Here is a 21,312-nt window from a genome sequence, read left to right on the forward strand (position 1 = left end):
GATTTGGGGCACCTGGGTGGTTCAGTTGGTTAGCGTCTGACTCTTGATTTCAGCTTAGGTCATGATCTCAAGGTTGTGAGATCAAGCCCTGAGGCAGGCCCTGTTCTGGGCATGAAGCCTGCTTAAGATTCTCTCTCTCTCTCTCCCACTCTAAAAAAAATTTTTTTGTCATATACAGATAGTTTTTTATTTGATGCTTCCCTGAAAGATTTTCAATCAACTATAAGCCAGAGTACTTCATCTTCAACCAAGGAATGTTTCAGAATTCTGTGGAAAAGGACTATGCCAGATACTTTGGGGTACAGGTTTCTTATGGCATCACTTAATTTGAGACCATACTAGTGGACTGAGCCAGGATTTCTGGAACTCTAGAGAAGGCAATAGGTTCATAAGACTGCTAGCCCAAGATCCACTGAAACAAGAATTAATTACATAGGACTGATGAATTGATGAGGGATGATTACTGTTTTTGCTTAAACTATTATTGATATTTTCATAATGTTCTATTTTCTGGATATTTAAGGAAGCCCTTTTTCTTTCCTCTTAAGCTAGCTATAACTCATAACAATTTAACAATTATAACTCTGCTTTTTTTCAGACTCTGCTTTTGTACACCAAAACGAAACATTTGTGAATGATAGCTCATTCTCTTTGCCTGGAGCCCTCTAAAATTTGGAAACTTTTATCAAATATTCTTAATTTCATGACAATATAATTATCATATTTTCATGACAGTATAATTATTGGCATAGATTCAGTAAGAATCTGTCCTCCTTTTTACCAGGACATAATTGGGAACACTGGGTGTGCAACCAAGGCCTTGCCTGGAGTGTTATATTTGGGAATGATACTCCTTTAATCAGACACATCTAAGGACCTAGGTTGACTTTATGGAACCAATGCTTACAAACCCTTCCAGGAAAATTGGTTGGTATCTGGCTTACAAAGTTCTCAGCTTCTGGTGGGTAAGGTCACTTTCTTGTCAGACCCGGGAATCTTAGGGTATTTGGAGAACTTCAAGAAGAGACAAATTCACCGAATGGCTACCACAGCTGAATTCAGGTGTTGAGTTCTTGGTGTGACTATCTAACCTCAGAGGCTTTTAAAAGTCAAATTTGAGATTTTTTGGGGAAGCCTTTCAACAAAGCAAGTTTAAGGAGGCCTAAGTGGCAAATTATCACTCTTGTTGCACCAGTGTAAATAGTGAAGTTAGAGACCAGCCTTATCTGCAATCAAGAATAATCTTCCTTTGTCCCCTGAAACAAATAATACATTATATGTTAATTTAAAAAATAAAAAATAAAAAAATAAAAAAAGAATAATCTTCCTTTGAGATTATTTTTGATCAAAAGAGATATTATAGAAAAAAATGTGTACTTCAATGAGAAATTATGCATTGTCTAGGATAACAGTTCCCAGCTCTCTGATAAGAGCCCTGTTCATTGTCTCTGGGCTATTTATCAACTTTTTAAAATTGCAGTTAACTGATGAATATTGCCAATGACAAAAACCAAACAATTAAGAAGATTGATTTTATTTAGGGGGCACCTGAGTGGCTCAGTCGTTACGCATCTGCCTTCAGCTCAGGTCATGATCCCAGGGTCCTGGGATTGAGCCCCGCATCAGGTTCCCTGCTCAGCAGGAAGCCTGCTTCTCCCTCTCCCACTCCCCCTGCTTGTGTTCTTGCTCTTGCTGTCTCTCTCTCTGTCAAATAAATAAATAAAATCTTAAAAAAGAAGAAAGATTGATTTTATTTAGGCTGCTACAGTAGGGAGATCACCCAGATCTATAGATCAGTATCTCGGCAGGGTAGTATTGCCTTAGACTTTTAATAGGGTGAAGTGGACAAGTTATAGGTGGAATGATTTACAGTTGGGAGAATTTCACAATCAGAAGTCTCAGTCAGGTCAGCCGCTCCCTCTGGGCCTCGGTCCTCCACCTGTGTCCGCCAGAGCCTGTTTGCGTCGACTGACCAGAGTCCGCGAATTCTCCGCTCTGAGCCGATCCGCACTGTCCCGATCCCAGCTTTCTATCCTTTGAAAACACTAAGAATAATGTCCCTGCATCAGTTTTAACTAGAGCCAATCACCTGTCATGCCTGGAACAGGGATTGTACCCAGATTGCTCTTAGCCCCAATAATCATGAAGTCCACATCTATAAGAAGAACGGGAGCCAGTGGGGGAAAGCTCATGAACTCAAGGAGCACAACGGACACATTACAGGTATCGACTGGCTCCCAAGAGTGACCTCATCGTCACTTGTGGGGCAGACCGCAATGCCTATGTCTGGAGTCAGAAAGATGGTGTCTGGAAGCCAGCCCTGGTGATCCTGAGAATTAATCGTGCAGCGACTTTTGTCAAGTGGTCCTTGCTAGAGAACAAATTTGCTGTGGGAAGTGGAGCGCGACTCATTTCTGTTTGTTACTTTGAGTCTGAAAATGACTGGTGGGTAAGCAAGCACATTAAAAAGCCAATTCGATCCACGGTCCTCAGCTTGGATTGGCATCCCAACAATGTTTTGCTGGCAGCAGGATCATGTGATTTCAAATGCAGAGTGTTTCTGCCTACATTAAAGAAGTGGATGAAAAGCCAGCCAGTGCGCCCTGGGGCAGCAAGATGCCTTTTGGTCAGCTGATGTCAGAGTTTGGTGGCAGCGGCACTGGTGGCTGGGTACATGGGGTCAGCTTCTCTGCCAGTGGGAGCCGCCTGGCCTGGGTCAGCCACGACAGCACTGTATCCGTTGCTGATGCCTCAAAAAGTGTGCAGGTCTCAACTCTGAAAACAGAGTTCCTGCCCCTTCTGAGTGTGTCGTTTGTCTCAGAGAATAGCGTTGTAGCTGCGGGCCATGACTGTTGCCCAATGCTCTTCAACTACAATGACCGTGGCTGCTTGACCTTCGTCTCCAAACTAGACATTCCCAAACAGAGCATCCAGCGCAACATGTCTGCCATGGAGCGCTTCCGCAACATGGACAAGAGGGCCACGACTGAGGACCGCAACACAGCCTTGGAGACGCTGCGCCAGAATAGCATCACTCAGGTGTCTATTTATGAGGTGGACAAGCAAGATTGTCGCAAATTTTGCACTACTGGCATCGATGGAGCCATGACAGTTTGGGATTTCAAGACCTTAGAGTCTTCCATCCAGGGCCTCCGGATAATGTGAAGCTGAGTGAGCCTCCCAGATCCAGCATGACAAATGGACAGACTGACAGACTGACAAATGCACTGACGCAGCCCCGCCGTGTGCATGGTGGTGAGGAGAGCCAGCCGCAAGGAGACACTGAAGACAGGTTTTGCACAAATATCGTTTGTGTGTTTTTGTTTGAATATAACTGGTGACAGTGTTGGTTTTTTAAAAGCAGCCGTGATTTGGGTTTTTCTGTTTTTTGTTTTTGCTATTTCATTCCATTCTTGACCAAAGCTTCTCTTTAAGTAGTATATTATGGAAAATTGTCACACTAACTTAAAGGAAAGGGTGGGAGACATGTCCATTGTCTGCTAAACAAATAAAAATACTGAATGTGTAAAAAAAAAAAGAAGTCTCAGTCAGTTAAATAGGAAATGTTTAGCTCTGTCTCTGGTTTGTTTTAAGGGATAAACAGCTCTAATTTCGGTTAATCATTCATGTGACAAAAAACTGGAATTTGGAGGATCTGTGTCTTGCCCTGCTGGTGGGTTCAGGCAAAAGGGGAAATGTTTGTTTGGTCTTGTCACAAGTAAACAAGGGAGGCACCTGTAAGGCCTACAGGAGTCATGAGAAAGAATGGACAGTGAGTGAGTCTTATCTAAGTCATTCAGGGAAAGGTGGTTCTTTTCTATCAGCCATTTCCAGAACACAAAAGGGTGGTGGGATCTCAGAAAGCAAAGTATTGGGGAGATTTCTTAACTGTTGGTGTTTTCTGGGAACACAGGGCTCAGGTAAAATTCAACATTGTCAATATGCAAACTCTGCCATGTCCTGTAGAGTTCCAGTGGACTTATAACCTCTATTTGCAATTCAGTATCTTCACTCTATATAAATCTGTGCTTCTTGACTTTTCCTTTGAACCAGTTATAGCATTTGTCTGGTTCTCTCATAATGTATGAGTTCAATCAATTCTTCAATATGTATTCCTTTTTTTTTAAGATTTTATTTATTTATTTGACAGAGAGAGAGATAGTGAGAGAGGGAACATAAGCAGGGGGAGTGGGAGAGGGAGAAGCAGGCTTCCCGCTGAGCAGGGAGCCCAATGTGGGGCTTGATCCCAGGGCACTGGGATCATGACCTGAGCCGAAGCCAGATGCTTAACGACTGAGCCACCTGGGTGCCCCAATATGTATTCCTTTTTATATTTGTATGAGAGTCATGATTTTGCCTCTTTCTAAAAACTGTCTTTAAACAGTACGATCCAGGGGCACCTGGGTGGCTCAGTCGTTAAGCGTCTGCCTTCAGCTCAGGTCATGATCCCAGAGTCCTGGGATTGAGCCCCACATCGGGCTCCCTGCTCCGAGGGAAGCCTGCTTCTCCCTCTCCCACTTCCCCTGCTTGGGTTCCCTCTCTAGCTGTTTCTCTCTCTAGCTGTCTCTCTCTCTGTCAAATAAAATCTTAAAAAAAAATAAACAGTATGATCCATATAGCTTATTCAGATTCCACCAGTTAAACATGCGTTCATTTGTGTGTGTGTGTGTGTGTGTGTGTGTGTGTGTGTGTGAACAAGTCAGTTTCTAAGGGTCCCAGTGAGAGGCCAGGGGATCATGAGAGCTGTAGAAAGTCCAAAGGCTGTTGGTGGCTACAGTGAAGACTGACATCCAGAGGTTAAGCGTTATCAGATAGAGTGAGGTGGGATGAATCCTTTGGTGGAGATCATTCTGGATTCAGAGTCTAGAGCTTAGTTTATTCAAGAATTATTCAAGAATTATTATTTCTGCATTCCTTGGCAATATTAAAACATAAGAGTAAGAGTTAGACATAATTGGGTTCAAAATGGTTCTATCATTTACTTGCTGTGTGATCCTGGGGAAGGATCTTAACTTCCTTCTACCTGAACCCTGTCCTTATCTGCAAACTGGGAATAATGTTAACACCTACCTCGTAGAGTTGTGAGGATAAAATGACATAATGGATGTGATAGACTTGGCATATAGAAAGTACTCGGGGGATGCCTGGGTGGCTCAGTTGGTTAAGTGTCTGTCTTCAGCTCAGATCATGGTCCCAGGGTCCTGGGATCAAGCCTCGTGTTGGGCTTCTTGCTCAGTGAAAAGCCTGCTTCTCCCTCTCCCCACCCTCCTGCTTGTGCTCTCTCTCTCTCTCAAATAAATAAATAAATAAATAAAATCTTTAAAAAAAATAACTTTTCTATGTCCAAACCAAAGAAAGGCCTAAACTAACAATCTTTCATGAAAACTATAGAAGCCACCACATCTCTATTTTACTTCAGACCTATTAATACTCAGACATCAGAGTTCTTGCTCAACAAGGACAGATGGGATAATAGTTCATGAACTTGTCAACTTCAACAGTAGGTCAATGATGAAAACCACAGGTGCATGTTGATATGTGTTCTTTGGTTGGTTGGTTGGTTTTTGCAACTTTCATATTTCTTTTCATGTAACTTTGTTTTTTTTTTAAAGTAGGCCCCACGCCCAGTATGGAGCCCCGTGTGGGGCCCAGTGTGGGGCTTGAACTCACGACCCTGAGATCAAGACCTAAGTTGAGATCAAGAGTCAGACACCTAACCGAATGAGCCACCCAGGCACCCCTCATGTAACTGTTTTTTAATAAAGGCAATTCACTAAGTCTACGAATATAATTTTATTTGTAGGTTTTTATAAGCCTGTTCACATTTACAAATTATCTGACAATGTGTCCAAAATTTAGTCAGGAAAATATGGATAATGTAGTATCCGTAGTATGCTCTTTTGCCAAATCCTAAGGTAACCAATCTCAGAAGGGTCTGAGTAGGGTCCCCACTAGAGGGCGGTATGGATCTCCCAAAGGACTGACAAACACAAACACTTCAGGTCTTCCTTTCAGCTTTACACATCACTAAGGACCTGTTAATTCAGGATTGCTAAAAATGAGGCATTTGTAAACTAAAATTTGCACATTACTCAGTGTCCTCCAGAATCCAATTTGGCATTCTACTATGATCCTGCAGCCTGTGAGACAGTCACAAAGATCCTACCTGCAAGCAGACATGGGGCTTGTTGGGATTCTTTCAATTTCCGGGGCTTTTTCTTATCAGAGCATCAGCAGCATTGGTCTGAGGTGGTCGAATTGCTATTCATGCTCTTTAATAAACTGCTAGCTTTGTTTCATCATCATCGTCTATTTAAAATCACATGGATTGTTTGATTCTCCCCTTCAGGGTGTTGTGATGCATTTGCATCAAAAGTAATTTCACTTTGTGTTTCAGGTGTCTATCTTATTGTTAAAGTGGACATATACAAATTCCCTCAAAATCTGCTTGTGACAGTGCATTGGTGATATTCTTTCAGAGAATAGAAGCTAAATAATTTATAATATCAAGACAAGTGTTGTAAAAGTATTACCTATTTTAAAGTTTATAGGGCATTGTTTTATAATTAAATGGGTAAACTCACAGTCTCTCATATGGTATATAGTAAGTATGTAGTGAGCAATTCTAGCAATAACTTTTCTGCAACTTTTAATTTTGTTCCTTTTTAATTCTATATTACCACCAGTTCTTTTTCGAGTAAGGCCGTATACATAGGTGAGTAAAATAGTTTTTATGATCAAAGCCATTTGAAAGTTTCTGTTTTAAACCCTTTGAATGGATTATAAATGTTTACCCTCACAATCCTTAAACATTACACAATAGCATCAAAATAATCAATATGGGACTTGTTTCCAATTTCTCACCTTGTTCATCTAAGATCCTGGCTATCCAGATCTGCTTCTATAATTGTAGTGCTTGTCTATCATGTTTCATCCCAGCCTCCTCGTATGAATACATCAGTATGAATCCCAGGACATATCTCATCATTATATGATTATCTGTTTCTTGGCTGGCACAAGTGTCACTTTCTCAGAGAGGCCTTCCTAGAACATCCTGTTAATCTGTGTGTCACTCTCTGTCCTATTACCCTGTTTTATTTTCTTTGGAGTAATTATCAGTATATGAAATCAGCAGTTTGTTACTTGAGAAGATCAGCCGCCTCCTATCTGTCTTACTTGTTTATCCCCAGCTCTTAGATAAAATGTCTACCACATAAATAAGCAGTTAGTAAAGATTGGATACATGAGTAAATGAATGCTTCACTCATTTCATTCATTCCATGGTGCTGTTCTGGGGACCAGATGACTTGATGGTCCATAGAAGCAGAAGTTCTCCTTTGAGCCTGATGGCATGCCCCATGTACATAATATCTGAATTCCCATCTTCTATCGAGGATCTCTGAGTTGGTCTGACTGGTGAATGTTTCATATAGTTAGGGATGGTAGAAACTGTGTCTGACCTGAAGTCGTGGGTGATTTCCAAATCAAGGAAGTGTGCAGAGCTGACAGGTGAGTGGGGAGCTGCAGTCCGTGGGCTCCTGGTGAGTCATATGATGGTGGAGGAGGGCCAGGGACAGACATTGATGAAAACTGAGTATATGGAGTCAGGAGTCAGAGAGTCAGGGAGATGGCAGCAGGGAGCAGGGGAATGAGAGAATAAGCAGGAAGGAAGTGGTAGGCTCAGAGAATTGTGTGGTGGGGTATGTATTTTTTGTTATTGTTTAGCAACTTTACGGAAATATAATTTACATACCACAAAATTCACATATTTAAAGTATATAGTTCCATGGTTTTTAGTATATTTACAGAGTTATGCAATCATCACCAGTCTAATTTTAGGACATTTTTATCATCTCCCAAAGAAATCCTATACCCCTTAGTGTCATTCCTCATTCACCTGCCCTTTTCCCCGCCAAGTGCTAGGCTACCACTAATCTACTTCCTGTTCCTATAGATTAGCATATTCTGGACATTTCATTCAAGTGAGATTATATAATATGTGGTCTTTTGTGTCTGGCTTTTCTCTTACTTAGCATAATGTTTTCAAGGTTCATCCATGTTGTAGCATGTATGAGTGCTTCATTTTTTTTTATAGGCAAGTAATAATATTTCATTGCGTGGATATAAAAAATGTTATTTATCTGTTCATCAGTTAATAGACATTTGGGTTGCTTTAGCCATTTTGAATAATGTTGCTATGAACATTCGCACACAAGTTTTTGTGTGGACATATGTTTTCATTTCTCTGGGGCATGTATCTAGGAGTGGAATTGCTGGGTTATAGGGTTACTCTATGTTCAACACTTTGAGGAGCTGCCAAATTGTTTTCCAAAGTGCCTATGCTATTTTGCATTCTATTGTGGGGCTATTTCTGGTAGATGATTTTATGAGTTTGTTCTGGACACTTGAGCCATCTGAGTACCAGGAGAACGAGTGTGTTGTCATTCTGCCTGGATCCTGCCGTTCAACTACCGCTGCACAAACCCCTGGCCCCCTGAGGCCCAACCTGCAGTGATTCTAATGTACTAATGTACTAATGTACTAATGTACTAATGTAACCCCAGAGGTGCACTGTGATTAGTCAAGTCCCAGCAAGCCCTCCATCTGTTCATGCATTAGTCACCTTTCAGAGTCCAAGTTCACACTACCTCCTCTGCTACCTCCGTTGTTTCAATTCTGAGTGCACATTAGAATCTCGTGGGGAGCTTTCAAATATACCAAATCCAGGGTCCACACCAAAGTTCTAATTTAATTGGTCTGGGAGAAGGCCTGGGGGCTAGGATTATTTAAAAGGTTCTTCAGGGGTGCCTGGGTGGCTCAGTCGGTTCGGTTGAGCATCCGACTCTTGGTTTCGGCTCAGGTCATGATCTCATGGGTCGTGAGATCGAGCCCTGTGTGGAGCCCCATGTAGAGCCCCGTGTAGGGCTCCATGCTCAGTTGGGAGTCTGCTTGAGGAGTCTCTCCCTCTGCCCCTCTCCCCACTCATGTGTGCGTTCGCTCTCTCAAATAAATAAATAAATCTTAAAAAAATAAATAAAAAAATAAAAGTCTCTTCAGATGATTCTAATGTGCAGACAGGATTGAGCACCACAGTTCTGCTCCCACTAGAAGACTCCTTTCTTCTCTGAACTTCACAGCAGTTTCTTTTCAGTGGCACTCACCAAAACTTTAAAAACAGATTCTACACTTAATTGCAATTATTTAACATATATATTTTATTTGTCCAGCTGGGCCACAAGCTTTTTGAGGACAGAGCTGTGTTTGATTCATTCTCAAGTCTCCATTTGTGAGGGGACATCTGTTTATAGCACCATCTATGCTCCTGATGCTTTTCTAGAGTAATGCATAGGAGCCTGCCGGGCAGCAAATTATCATGAAGCCCTCCCTGGCCACCCACCTAAACTTGCAGTCTCCTCCTCCCCCACCTCACATTCTTCCTTCCCTAATTTGCTTTTCCCCTTGGCGCTTAGCACATGCTCTATGTTTCACTTATTATCTTCTTTATTGTCAGTCAGTCTCCACCCACCCTCCATGAGGGTAGAGATTTTTGTCAGCTTGGCTCACTGCTGTACCCTCAGCACTCAGAACAGTGCCTAGCACGTGGTAGGTGCTCAATAAGTATTTATTAAAAGAATAAATAAATATGTTAGCCTATATGTAAAAAGAGGTTTAATCCCTTTCCTCTACACCAGTGAGTTAGTTTTTTTTTTGTAAATACTTGCAGTCATTTATTATAAAGTCTTCCTTTTCCAGTAAAAGTTATATTTCTAATATAAATGTGTAAATTCTGAATTCATTATGTTTTAGAAATATAGTCCTATTTCTGAGAGAGTCTGCAGAGGTTCTATGTAAGCCCTGGAGCAGGGATCGTGGCATATCTGGAACTATGTATGCAAATTGGAGCAGAGGAACGGGGTCTGGGATGGTCAGTTGAAGCTGGAGAAACCTGAACACTGGCTTGCTCTTGCACCATTAGAATTCAGCTCCTAGGTGTTCCAGAGGACGATGACCGTGATAATGGAGGAGGCCAAGAAAAACAGGTAGAGGTGGAAGAGGAAGGTGTCCATCCTGTGGCTGAACTGCACCCACAGGTCAGCTAGCTGGGTGCTTGTCAATCCTGAAGCCCCATTCAGCTCTGCCTCTCTGGGTCTCAGCTCCTTCCCTACCAATTGTCCTGGCTCCTGGGTCCTGTAGGGAAGACAGAGACTCAGCCATGAAGTAGGAAGGAGACAGGATTGGGGAAGTGGGGGACTGGGGAGGCTGGGCCCAGTGTAGACAGTATAGGCAGTGCAGATTTTCCTTACCAGGTAGGTGAGTGGGCATGAGGCCTGGGCCCACATTCTCCTTCCAGAGCGCAGTGGGGCAGCATTTCCTTGGGCTGGCCCAGTAGAGGAGCAGAGGGTGGAGCCACCAAGGCATGGGTGGGGGCTGGGTGGTGGCCAGGTGCAGCAGGTAGGTGATGAAGATGGTCTCCAGCAGGCTGACCGCCATCAGGGACAGACACAGGGCAAAATAGACACCTGGGTTGGGGGTGAGGAGCATGCATGAGAGAGGCCCAGAAGAACCAGCAATCCCCCTTTACTCTGTGTCACACAGAGAGCCCTTTCTGAGATACCTGCTTTCTCCCTTCTGCCTTAGCTGTCTGAGCAGGTCTAGCCAGTGCACCTGTCTACCTTGCCTCCTTCCCCCCCACCCCCGCCACTTTCCAACAGTGAGGAGGTGGGCGTACTGATGAGAGGGGTGCCACTAGCAGGAAGTAGTTTATTCATCATGAGCGGGAAGACGTTGTAGCCCAACAGAAGGGTTATCTTGAATGGGCACGATTCTTGCTTTCTGCCGGCAGGTAGAAGCTGAGGGCGTCAATGGCGATCAGAAAGCTACTGGGCACCAGGTTTATGACATAGAGGCTGGGCCTGTGCCTGATGGCCACCTGGGGGGAGGAGAGAGCAGAGAACCAGGTGAAGCTAGGACTGAGGGGAGCCTGGGGAATGATTCCAGCCCCTTCCTCCCTCGGTGTCCTCAGCCCAACAGGAGCTCTTTCTGGGGCTGGTTGAGAAGCAGCCTTCCCATGACTAAAAAGACTTTGCCATATGCACCAAAGAAAACCTATGCCAGAGCTGGCAGGTTCAGAGAGGGGGGCTGCTCTGGGGGACTTGGGAGACAGGAAGCCTGTGAGGGTTGTGGCACCCAATGGGTTTCTGGTTTTGGGACAAGAAGTGAGAGGCTCAGGCATTTAGAAAGATCTGATGAGGGAGATAAGGGGGACAGACACATCTCACAGTCTCTGGGCTTACATAGAACATGATCTGGTCAAAAAGACTGGAGCCCACAGACATCTTTGGGGTGGCCTTGTTGATGCCCAGGAGCTCCCACTCCCCTTGTGTGCGGACAATGTCACGTGAGGTGTCCACTATCTCACACACTTCCTTTTCCATGCCCAGCAACATGTTTTCCACTGCAGGGGGAGACAAACATTCATTCAACACACTGTTTAGCACCTGCTCTGTGCAGGGCTCAGAGAGATGAGCTAGAAAACTGTTTTAGCTCCCTCTCTCTGGCTGCCCAGTAACATGGCTTCCTCGCTCCTCAGTCGCCTCCTTTCAATTCTGGGCTTTCTCAGAAGGCTTGTCTCCTCCTAAGTTCAACTCCCCCACCCCACCACCCACACACCCCCAATCAGCAAATACTCCACTGTCCCTTTTTAGGTATTTAAAAAGATAACTTTGCTGTGTGTGCTGTTTTGTTGCCCCACTCATTGATCTCATTTTACCCCATGCCGGAACCCCCACCGCAACTCACCTGGGTAGAGGAAAGAGCTGAAGGTGAGTGTGCAGTTCTGCTGGTCAAAGGGGAAGTAGAAGATGTCCAGGCTACAGATGCTGGTCACCTGCATTGGTTTGTTATACACAACGTGACCGTCATTGGTCACATATGCAGAGAGGCCTTCTGGGGTCTGATCCACATCCATGCTAAGTGGTAGAAGGGGAGAGAGGCAGATGCTTTGGGTTTCACATCAGCTTAAGCTTCTCTCTTAAGGTGGGGCTTCCCAACATTACTCACTATGGCCATTCTGCCATCTTTTCTGCTTACCACTTTCTCATTTCTAGAAGAAACATCTTCTAGAAATGAGAGACAGTTGATGAGCCATGATTGTGCTCCTCTGAAATAAGTTTTTGGTGGTCCCACTGAATGGGTTTCCCCCATACCACCCTGGCCTGCCCCTTGCAGAAGGGTCTCTGCTCCAGCTTTCCCTAGCCCTGGTACCCACGATTCCACGATGAAGATGTCTGGGAGCCACAAGTTCTCAGTTGTCACAGTGAGTTTACTGATGGTACCACATTCTTCTGGATCCCAGCTGATGAATGGGTTATTCCAGATCTAGAGCACAGAGCACAGAGGGATGGTTATGGCTGAAACCTGGAGCTAGTTTATGTCATATACCCTTCCACACACACACGTGTATGTATTTTTCTCTAAATGTATGTACTACAGGCATATGATAAAATTTTAACCATTCCAGAAAGGTGTAACATAAAAAACAAGCTTCTCCCTCCTCAGTTCACTCCAACTCAGCTCATATCCCCAACTCAGTCTCCTTATTAACAGTTTCTTGGGTATCTTTCTAGAAAAAAAATTAATACATATTCCAGCATTCATTTTTACTTACACAGGTAAACTCATACTTTGCACATTGTTATGCATGTCACTTTTTTTTTAAACCTCATTTCCTTTTAAACTCTGATTCCTCTTCTCTCCTGGTGATAATGTCCCCCTTGTTTAGCTAACAAAGTCTTGTTGGCCTTTCACTTCACACTCAAGGGAAATCGGAAGTTGGGTGCTGGATAACTTTGGGCCTGGAGCTTACTTAGGGGATTTCAAAGGTACTTCCCCCTTCTTTCTGCATTTTCCATCTGTGTCTTTCAAAGTTGTTTGGCAGCTCAGAAAGCTATTTGTCATGAGCATGGGCCCATTTTGGTTGGATTTATCTACTCCCTCAGGCACTGCCAATTTCAACAAATGTGATTTTTTACAAACAAGCCCAGAAAAAAGGGGAAAAATGGGGAAGAGAGCTAAGCTGGACTTACGTACCAACTTTAACCACAGAAATGATGTCAGCAGCTGAAGTTGTTCATCCTGACAAAAAGAAGTCCTCATTCAGGATGATTAATGCTCTGAGATTGGGTCCCAGTCCAGCGCTTGACTTTGTTTCCTACATGGTCCCATGGGACTGTTCAGCTTTTCAGTCACAAGTCCCAAAAGAAACGTGGGTCCAAAAAATGCAGGTTACATGGAAAATGTAGGGGGAAAGACAGCACGGGGGCCCATTGGAAATATGTTTTATCTGCCTATAGGGACAGAACTCAGAACAAATATTCCCTGCAGAAACGTCACTGCCGTGTTCCCTTCACGTCTCTCCATCCCATAGGATGGACATCTGACTTGTAGAGCATCTGGGGATGGATTGCTCACCACTGGACCAGTGCAAGGTTGGGTTGCCAGGAGGAAGACTCCTTGTTCCCTACTAGCAGTCAATGGAAAGAGTGCAGGAGTCAGAACTCACCACTTCCAGGATGGCAGACAAAGTGAAGGAGATGTTGACCTGAGTGGGGATGCTGTAGTTGATGACTGGACGGAAGTCCTTCTGGTTAAATATAGTCTGGAAGGCAGGAGCGTCCACCCCGTGCTGGCCAAAGCCTGAGCAATTGATGGTGAAAGCGTTTGACCTTCCTGTAGAGAGCAGAGACCCTATGAGTTGGGAATAGGACTTTTGTGTGTCCTACGTGAGAGGAGTACCAGGGCTGAGGCCTGAGAGCCTCTCTGCAGAGAAAGAAAATGTGGACACGGGGTGAGGCACGTGAGCCCCTCCTTCCTGGGCCAAGATTTCTGAAGGCCAAGCCCTTCCTGCCAGGGCTGGGGAGCATGGGCTGGTCTGGTAGGCAAATGGGGGAAGTTGATGTGGTGAGCTGAACCAGGGCTCAGACCTTTCTTACTGTGCTTTACTCCCATATAAAGCCTCCCCAGATTCGTATGCAAACAGCCTCTCTGGGGAGTCCTAGTCCTTCCATAGTCCCAACCCTGAAGTTTTGGCTTTTGTTTGACCATACTCTTTTCTTTCTAGCTCTATTATGACTTATTCTCATAGTCACTAAACAAAATTTCCCTAAAATTTTGTTTCTTAATTACCCCTTCCCACTTTCATGTTTTCCCATTTCCTGGAAGGAAAAATTTGGAAAGAAGTCAACCTGAGTGCACCCTGAAATATGTGGGGACTTAATGTTGCCCTGAATGTGAATTTATTGGCTACCCACTATGTGCTGTGCTCTGTGCCCTTCTCCAGCTCAGTGGCTTCCTCTAAGACCCATGGGAACCAGCTTCATGGTCACCATTCTGAGAGGATCTCACTGATCGTCTACCATGTGCTTGGTGGAGCCAAGCAATGAAATGTAGAAGCCCTTCGGCTCCTCTCACCCTCATCACAGCCACAGATGACTGTGTGGTTATTCCTGTAACTACAGCCCAACAAGTCCTTGTGCCTCGTCCAGGCACTCCCCCATACCAGCTAACTCATAAGGTACATCTCCAAACCAAGAAGAAACACATCGCAGGGGAAGAAAATGTCCTTTCCCCTCTACATCACCTCCTCCACAAGATCTTCCTGAGTGAGGTGGGAAAAGAGCTATGTTCCTGTCACCAGGACCGAAACCACCCTGTTCATAGTTACTGTATCTTGGTAGAAAGGAAAAGTTGGACACTATAAAGGGGTGGCATTGGAGAGGTGGCAAATGGAAAGACAGACAGTTCAGTAGATGCCTAGGCAGGCAGATGAGAGAGGGGCTGTGTGTACTAATCAGTGAAATGGGTTTTTTGTCTGTTTCCAAGGAAGCCATAACATAGATTCTACAGAGAAAGAAAATGTTTAACCCAGTTATTTTAGATGTTCTCTAGTTCTGGAGAATGAGAAGGTTTCTGGATTTTGCCCAGAACAGCATTCCCATCTTTCCTTGTTCTTGCCCCGTCTTACCTGGAAGCAGAAAGCTGACAGTGAGGTAGAGGAGGACTCCCCCCTCCACAGACAACCCCCCTTCCATCGTCCTCTTCTGGACTCTTCTCTGGGGATTCACCAGGAGCCCCCAAACTCTTGAGCTTAAAGGAGCTCAGACCACACCTTGGTTCCTGGTTTTGAATAGTGCTCATGACAGGTGACCACTTCCTGGTGAGAGGCTGTGGCCAGAGAGGGCACAGCAGAGTGTCCTGCTTTGTCCCTGTGCTGGTATGCCTTCCGGGCTCCAGGCAGGGGGATGTTAGGCCTTCAAGATCAGGGGAAAAACACCTGTTTAGCAGCCTTGCCTAGATGAGTGGTTTCAATCTGAGTTCCAAGTACTTTTCGGAGAAAATGGGAGACGTGGGAGATCGGGCAGGTAAAGCCATTGATAAAGGTCTCATCAGGTGCTTCTGGAACTAACTATGCCTCAGAGAAAGTGCATGGATCATTCAGAAAGGGATGTGGTGGAGACACCTGCTAATTTCGCAAGGCAAGAACATGTAATTATTTTGTTGCAGACCTAGAAATGTATCCTTTATCTACTTGTGGACATTAGGGATTATTGTCAATAGTGAGTTAAAAGTATTGAGAGTAAGCTTCTTTTTCATGATATAAACCTGACTAAAAGACCTCTGCCCCCACAGCCGGCACAGCTAGTACAGATCTGCATCATCCCTTGTTTGCCCTATTGGGACATCCTCCTAAGGTTTCCTCTGCTCGGGCACCTGGGTGGCTCAGTGGTTAAGCGTCTGCCTTCGGCTCAGGTCATGATCCCAGTGTCCTGGGATCGGGCCCCCTGCTCAGCGGGAAGCCTGCTTTCCCTCTCCCACTCCCCCTGCTTGTGTTCCCTCTCCCTTTCCCCCCCAGTCCAATTCTTTTTTTTTTTTTTTTTAAGATTGTATTTATTCATTTGTGAGGGAGAACAAGGCAGGGGGAGAGGCAGAGGGAGAGGGAGAAGAAGACTCCCCAGGACCCTGGGATCATAACCCGAGCCGAAGGCAGATGCTTAACTATCTGAGTCACCCAGGTGTCCCTCCCCAGTCCAATTCTTCATTTTGCCACTCCCCTAACACAGAACTCCCCTGCTAACCCTTCCTTATCTAATGTCTCTGAAGGCTTACAGCCCTGGGGCCATGAGGGAATATGTGAGTAAACAAATCACTTGATGAGCTTTTTGAAAATACCTGTACTCCGACCCCTATGGAAGGGTGTGTGTGTATTTAAAGCTCCCCAGATGGTTCTGACACACTTCATTGAAAACTTTTGGGCTCGTCTGTGTTACCATACCACAAACAGGATACTGATATTGATATATATACTCACGATAGAGAACTTTAACACCAGGATCCCCATGTTTTCCTTTTATAGCTACAACCACCTCCCTCCCTCCCTAACCTCCCGCTGTCTGGCAGTCATTCATTTGTTCTCTGTTTCCATAATTTTGTCATTTCAAGATGTTATATAAATCAAATCACACAGTATAAACTTTTGGAGACTGGCTTTTTTTTTTCACTCAGTGTAATTCTCTGGAGACCCATCCAGATTGTTGTGTGTATCAGTATGTATTCTTTTTTATTGCTGACTAGTATTCCACGGTAGGAATGTACCACAGTTTGTTCAATTACTCACCTGTTTAAGGTCTTCTGAAGTTTTAAAAAATATTTTAATTTTGTTGAAGGACTTCTGAGTTTTAAGAGAAAACACTTATTTCCTCTACTTTACTCACAACACTTAAAAAAATTGATTTATTTATTTGGGGGGAGGGGCAGAGGGAGAGGAAGAGAGACTTTCAGGCAGACTCCCCACTGAGTGCAGAGCCTGATGTGGGGCTCCAACTCACGACCCTGAGATCATGACCTGAGCCGAAAAACTGAATGAGCCAGCCAGGTGCTCCCACAACCAAAAGGTGGGCTTTTCCCTCACACCAAGTAATTCTGACACTACCCCTTCTGGCATACTCCTTGGGTTAAGGGCTCAGTCCCTCAAGACTGACCCCCACTTCAGGTGCCATTTGCAAGTCAAGGCCTCCTGTACTTCTGACCAACTGACAATAAATTGGGGGTCCCCACAACCTCCTCCTCGGATTCAATTTTTTGCTATAACAGCTCACATAATTCATGGAAACATTTACTTCTGTTTACTGGCTGAAAAGTTTATAATAAAGTATACAGATGAACAGCCAGATGAAAAGGTACACAGGGTGAGATCTGGAAGGGTCCTGAGGATAGGAGCTTCTGTCTCCATGGAGTTCCAGCATGTAGATGTGTCACCAACCTGGAAGGTCTCCAAACTGCATAGTTTAAGGATTTTTTATGGAGGCTTCATTATGTAGGCATGATCAATTATTAATTCAATCTCTAGCCCCTCTTCCCTCCCTAGAGGGTGGGGATTGGGGCTGAGAGTTCCAAGCTTCCAGTCATGCCTTGGTATTTCTGGTGACCAGTCCCCATCCTGAAGCTATCCAGGAGCCTACAAAGAGTCAACTCATTAGAACAAAAGATGCTCTTATTATCTAGGAAATTCCAAGGGATTTATGAACTCTGTGTCGGGAACTGGGAGCAGAGACCAAATATACATTTTTTCACAGAGTTGTTTATAGTTTTTGTCTATTACATGTATACCTGTTATAAATGTTTGTCTACAGGTTTTTGTGTGAACAAAAGTCTTCTGGAATAAATACTCAGAAGTAGAATTGCTAGATGGTATGGTATTTGCGTGTACAGTTTTTAAAGAAATCGCAATACTCTTTTCCAGAGTGGCAGTATATTCCCACTCACAATGTATGAATGATCCAGTTTCTCTGCATTTTTCAGGCTTTAGAACTTTGGATAAGGAAGGACTTCTGAAAATAGGACCCTAAATCACAAACATAAAGGGAATGATTGATAAATTCAGCATTTAAAAAATGTTAAACTTATTTTCATTAAAGGACACTAAATGTGGGGCGCCTGGCTGGCTTAGTCTGTTAAGCATCTGCCTTCGGCTCAGTTCATGACCCCAGAGTCCTGGGATCGAGCCCCGTATCAGACTCCCTGCTCAGCAGTGAGTTTACTACTCCCTCTGTCCCTCACCCCACTCGTGTTCTCTCTCACTCACTCTGTCTCTCTCTCAAATAAATAAATAAAATCTTTAAAAAAAAAAGGACACTAAATGTGAAAAGTCAAATCATAAACCAGGAAAATATCTTTGCAACACATAACTGACAAAAGAATAGTAGAAAATACATAAAACATACCTATAAATGAATAACAATGACAAAAAACCCTATCAGAAAAAGGACTGAAGGGGCACCTGGGTGGCTCAGTCGTTAAGCGTCTGCCTTTGGCTCAGGTCATAATCCTCAGGGTCCTGGGATTGAGCCCCGCATCGGGCTCCCTGCTCTGCAGGGAGCCTGCTTCTCTCTCTCCCACTCCCCCTGCTTGTGTTCTCTCTCTCGCTGTGTCTCTCTCTGTCAAATAAATAAACTCTTTAGGAAAAAAAAAAGAAAAATGGACTGAAGACATGAATTGGCACTTTATAGAAGAGAAAACACAAACAGCCAACAAACAACAAAAAGATATTCACATAAACATAGGGAACAAACTGCTGGTTGCCAAATGGTGAAGGGGAGAGGGAGGTACAGGCTTCCAGGTATGGAGTGACTAAGTCATGGGGATGAAAGGCACAGCCTAGGGAATACAGTCAATGGTATTGTCACAGTGTTGTATGGTGACAGATGGGAGCTACCCCTTTGGTGAGCAGAGCATAGCTTATAGAGTTGTCAGATCACTATGTTGTACAACGTAACATAACATTGTATGTCTGCTATACCTGAGTTAAAAAAAAAAGAGAGAGAGAAAATAAACACTGAGATGTGAAAAGGTTGTGAGAATACGCCTGGATGCTGCTAATGAAAAGAGAGTGGGAAGCTGGTAGAAACGACAAGTCAAGAAGTTAGAAAACATGATCAAACATTTGAGGACAGTAACATATCCAGGGCCAGTGGGCTGGGTTTTGTTGTTGTTGTTGTTGTTGAGAGAGAGAGCGCACAAGTCGGGAGAGGGGCAGAGGGAGAAGCAGACTTCCACTGAGCAGGGAGCCCAATGCGGGGCTTGATCCCAGGGTCCTAGGATCATGACCTGAGCCGAAGGCAGATGCTTAACCAACTGAGCCACCAGGGCATCCCATGGTCTGGTTTTTATAAGCAGTTCATAAATTTCCAATGCACACTCTTAATAGAGGTTTACAATAGAAACTGGAGGAAAAAGAAATAAAGTTATTATCACAAGGGCTACTATTTATATGTATCTTTTAAATGGGAGAAGGATGGCAGGAACCAGAAGCACCCCCTCCGAAACTGAAATACTCCTAATGTTCCTGATGACAAGTCTAAGCTAGTACTAGCTTAAAATGTTTCACTTCATTTTTAGGTCATATCTTAGACCACAAGGCTCACCTCAACCCTAACATATGAACAGGATGTTCTTTTGCAAAGGATATTGTCAATTATAATGGTCTTGGCACAGAAAATGTAAAGTCACATTTCAATAAGTTAGAAAAAAATTACAAAATGACATCTAGAGAAATATAAATGTGGAGATGGGAAAGGGAAAAGAAATGATGCAAAAGTGATCTTAAGAAATTTGGAATTCCTCAAAGATGTGGTAAACACTCTTCATTTTATGCTACTGGCAAAAGTCGAGGACAAGTTTCTGCATGAGAAATATGTTCTGAGTAATGGAAAGAAGGAAACACATGGGAATGTGCAAGCAGAAAGGCCTGTTGGTGTATAATTAACATCTCTAAGGACTCAAAGGTAAAGTTGATGCATAAAAATGTGTTGCTAATTTTCCACACGAGATATGGAAAAATAAAATAAAATATACCAGGATGGGATAAAGGGATTACACCAAGGGATAGTAAAATACTGATTCTTGGTTGGCTTGAATTCACACATACATTTAATCATTCAGTGAGTTTGTGTTAAGCACCCATGGTATGTCAGGCATAATACCATATACTGAGTTATAAAAATGAGACATTGTACCTGACCCACATGAAGACACACTCTCTTAGGAGAGGCAGAAATATAAAGAAATCTCTGAAATGTATTCACCTAATTGAAATATAATGCCGAAATTTATCTTTGGTATTCTTTTACTTCCCTTTTCAACTTCCGTCAGGATCTCCTGAGGGCCAGCTGTGAGAATCCTTCCCAAGATCGTAGCTGCCCATGAAGGTGTAAAGTACGATTCATAAGAAACACTTAAAAAAATAGGGTTTTTTTGATAGTAAAAATAATACATGCTCACTGAAAACAATTAAGAAAACACAGATGAAGATATAAAAGAAAACAGGAATCATTTCTTATCACATTATCCAGGACAAAGTTTGCTTATGTTTTGGTCTCTAGCCATCTGTACCTTTTTCTCTGTACTTCTCTCCAGCCCTGTTTTTCTTTTCTTTTTTTTTAAACATAACTTATATATAAAAACTGCTTTGTAACTTGTTTTTTCCATTTTATATATCATGGACCTGTTCCCGTGGTATTAACATTGATCTATAGTCTCACTTTAAATGGCTACAAAGCATTTAATTGTGTGGCTATATGACAATTTATTTAACCTAAGCCCTTTAATTGATGTCCTTAACTAGTCTTCTTGGACCTCCTCCAAGCATGTACATCAGATTTTACTTATTTATTTTGAGAGAGTGAGTGCAAATTGGGGGGGAGGGGCAAAGGCAGAGGGATAGAGAGAATCTCAAGCAGACTCTTTTGAGTGTGGAGCCCCAAGCAGGACTTGATGTCACAACCCTGAGATCATGATCTGAGTGGAAATCAAGAGACGCTTAACTGACTGAGCCACGCAGGTGCCCCAAGCATGTATTCAAAAGGCCCTCCCTGTTTGATTTTGTGAATTCAGAGGAGGGCGGGGAAGATAAAATATATCATTTATTTCAAAGAACAATTTCAGGAATGAGAGCGGTAAAGGCAAGTGAAATGAAAGTGGTTGATGAAAGAAACATTTTGCAATTATAAATATTTTATAGTGATTTCTTACACATGAGACTTGACCTTTTCATTTTTTTAAAACTGTTAAAGTGTCTGAAAGACTTCAAATCAAATCAGATTACATTTGTTTAGAGTGAACTATCAAAGTGTCTGCAGAGGACTCTCTGCTCCAGTGTTTGTGGACCTATCCGAAATGTACTGAGGAGCCAGTGCTGCCTGAAAAGTTGTATTTTGGGACAAGCAATCAAGGAGAGACTCTACTGACCCTGACCTCCAT

At 43.5% G+C, this 21,312-nt stretch overlaps 1 protein-coding gene and 2 pseudogenes across 3 annotated transcripts in view; 2 read left to right on the top strand and 1 right to left on the bottom strand.

Annotated features, from left to right (window-relative positions):
• The window catches only part of ABCC5 (ATP binding cassette subfamily C member 5), a 160,890-nt gene that overhangs the window by 37,237 nt on the left and 102,341 nt on the right, over positions 1-21,312 (top strand). The window lies entirely within an intron of this gene.
• LOC112828546 (actin-related protein 2/3 complex subunit 1A pseudogene) lies at positions 2,080-3,532 on the top strand (annotated as a pseudogene).
• Positions 9,987-16,396, bottom strand: LOC112819712 (5-hydroxytryptamine receptor 3C-like; annotated as a pseudogene).

Source organism: Callorhinus ursinus, unplaced genomic scaffold (genome assembly GCF_003265705.2).
Source record: "Callorhinus ursinus isolate GAN/ISIS: 27379988/994484 unplaced genomic scaffold, GSC_fseal_2.0 scaffold1, whole genome shotgun sequence".
Taxonomy (NCBI): Eukaryota; Metazoa; Chordata; class Mammalia; order Carnivora; family Otariidae; genus Callorhinus; species Callorhinus ursinus.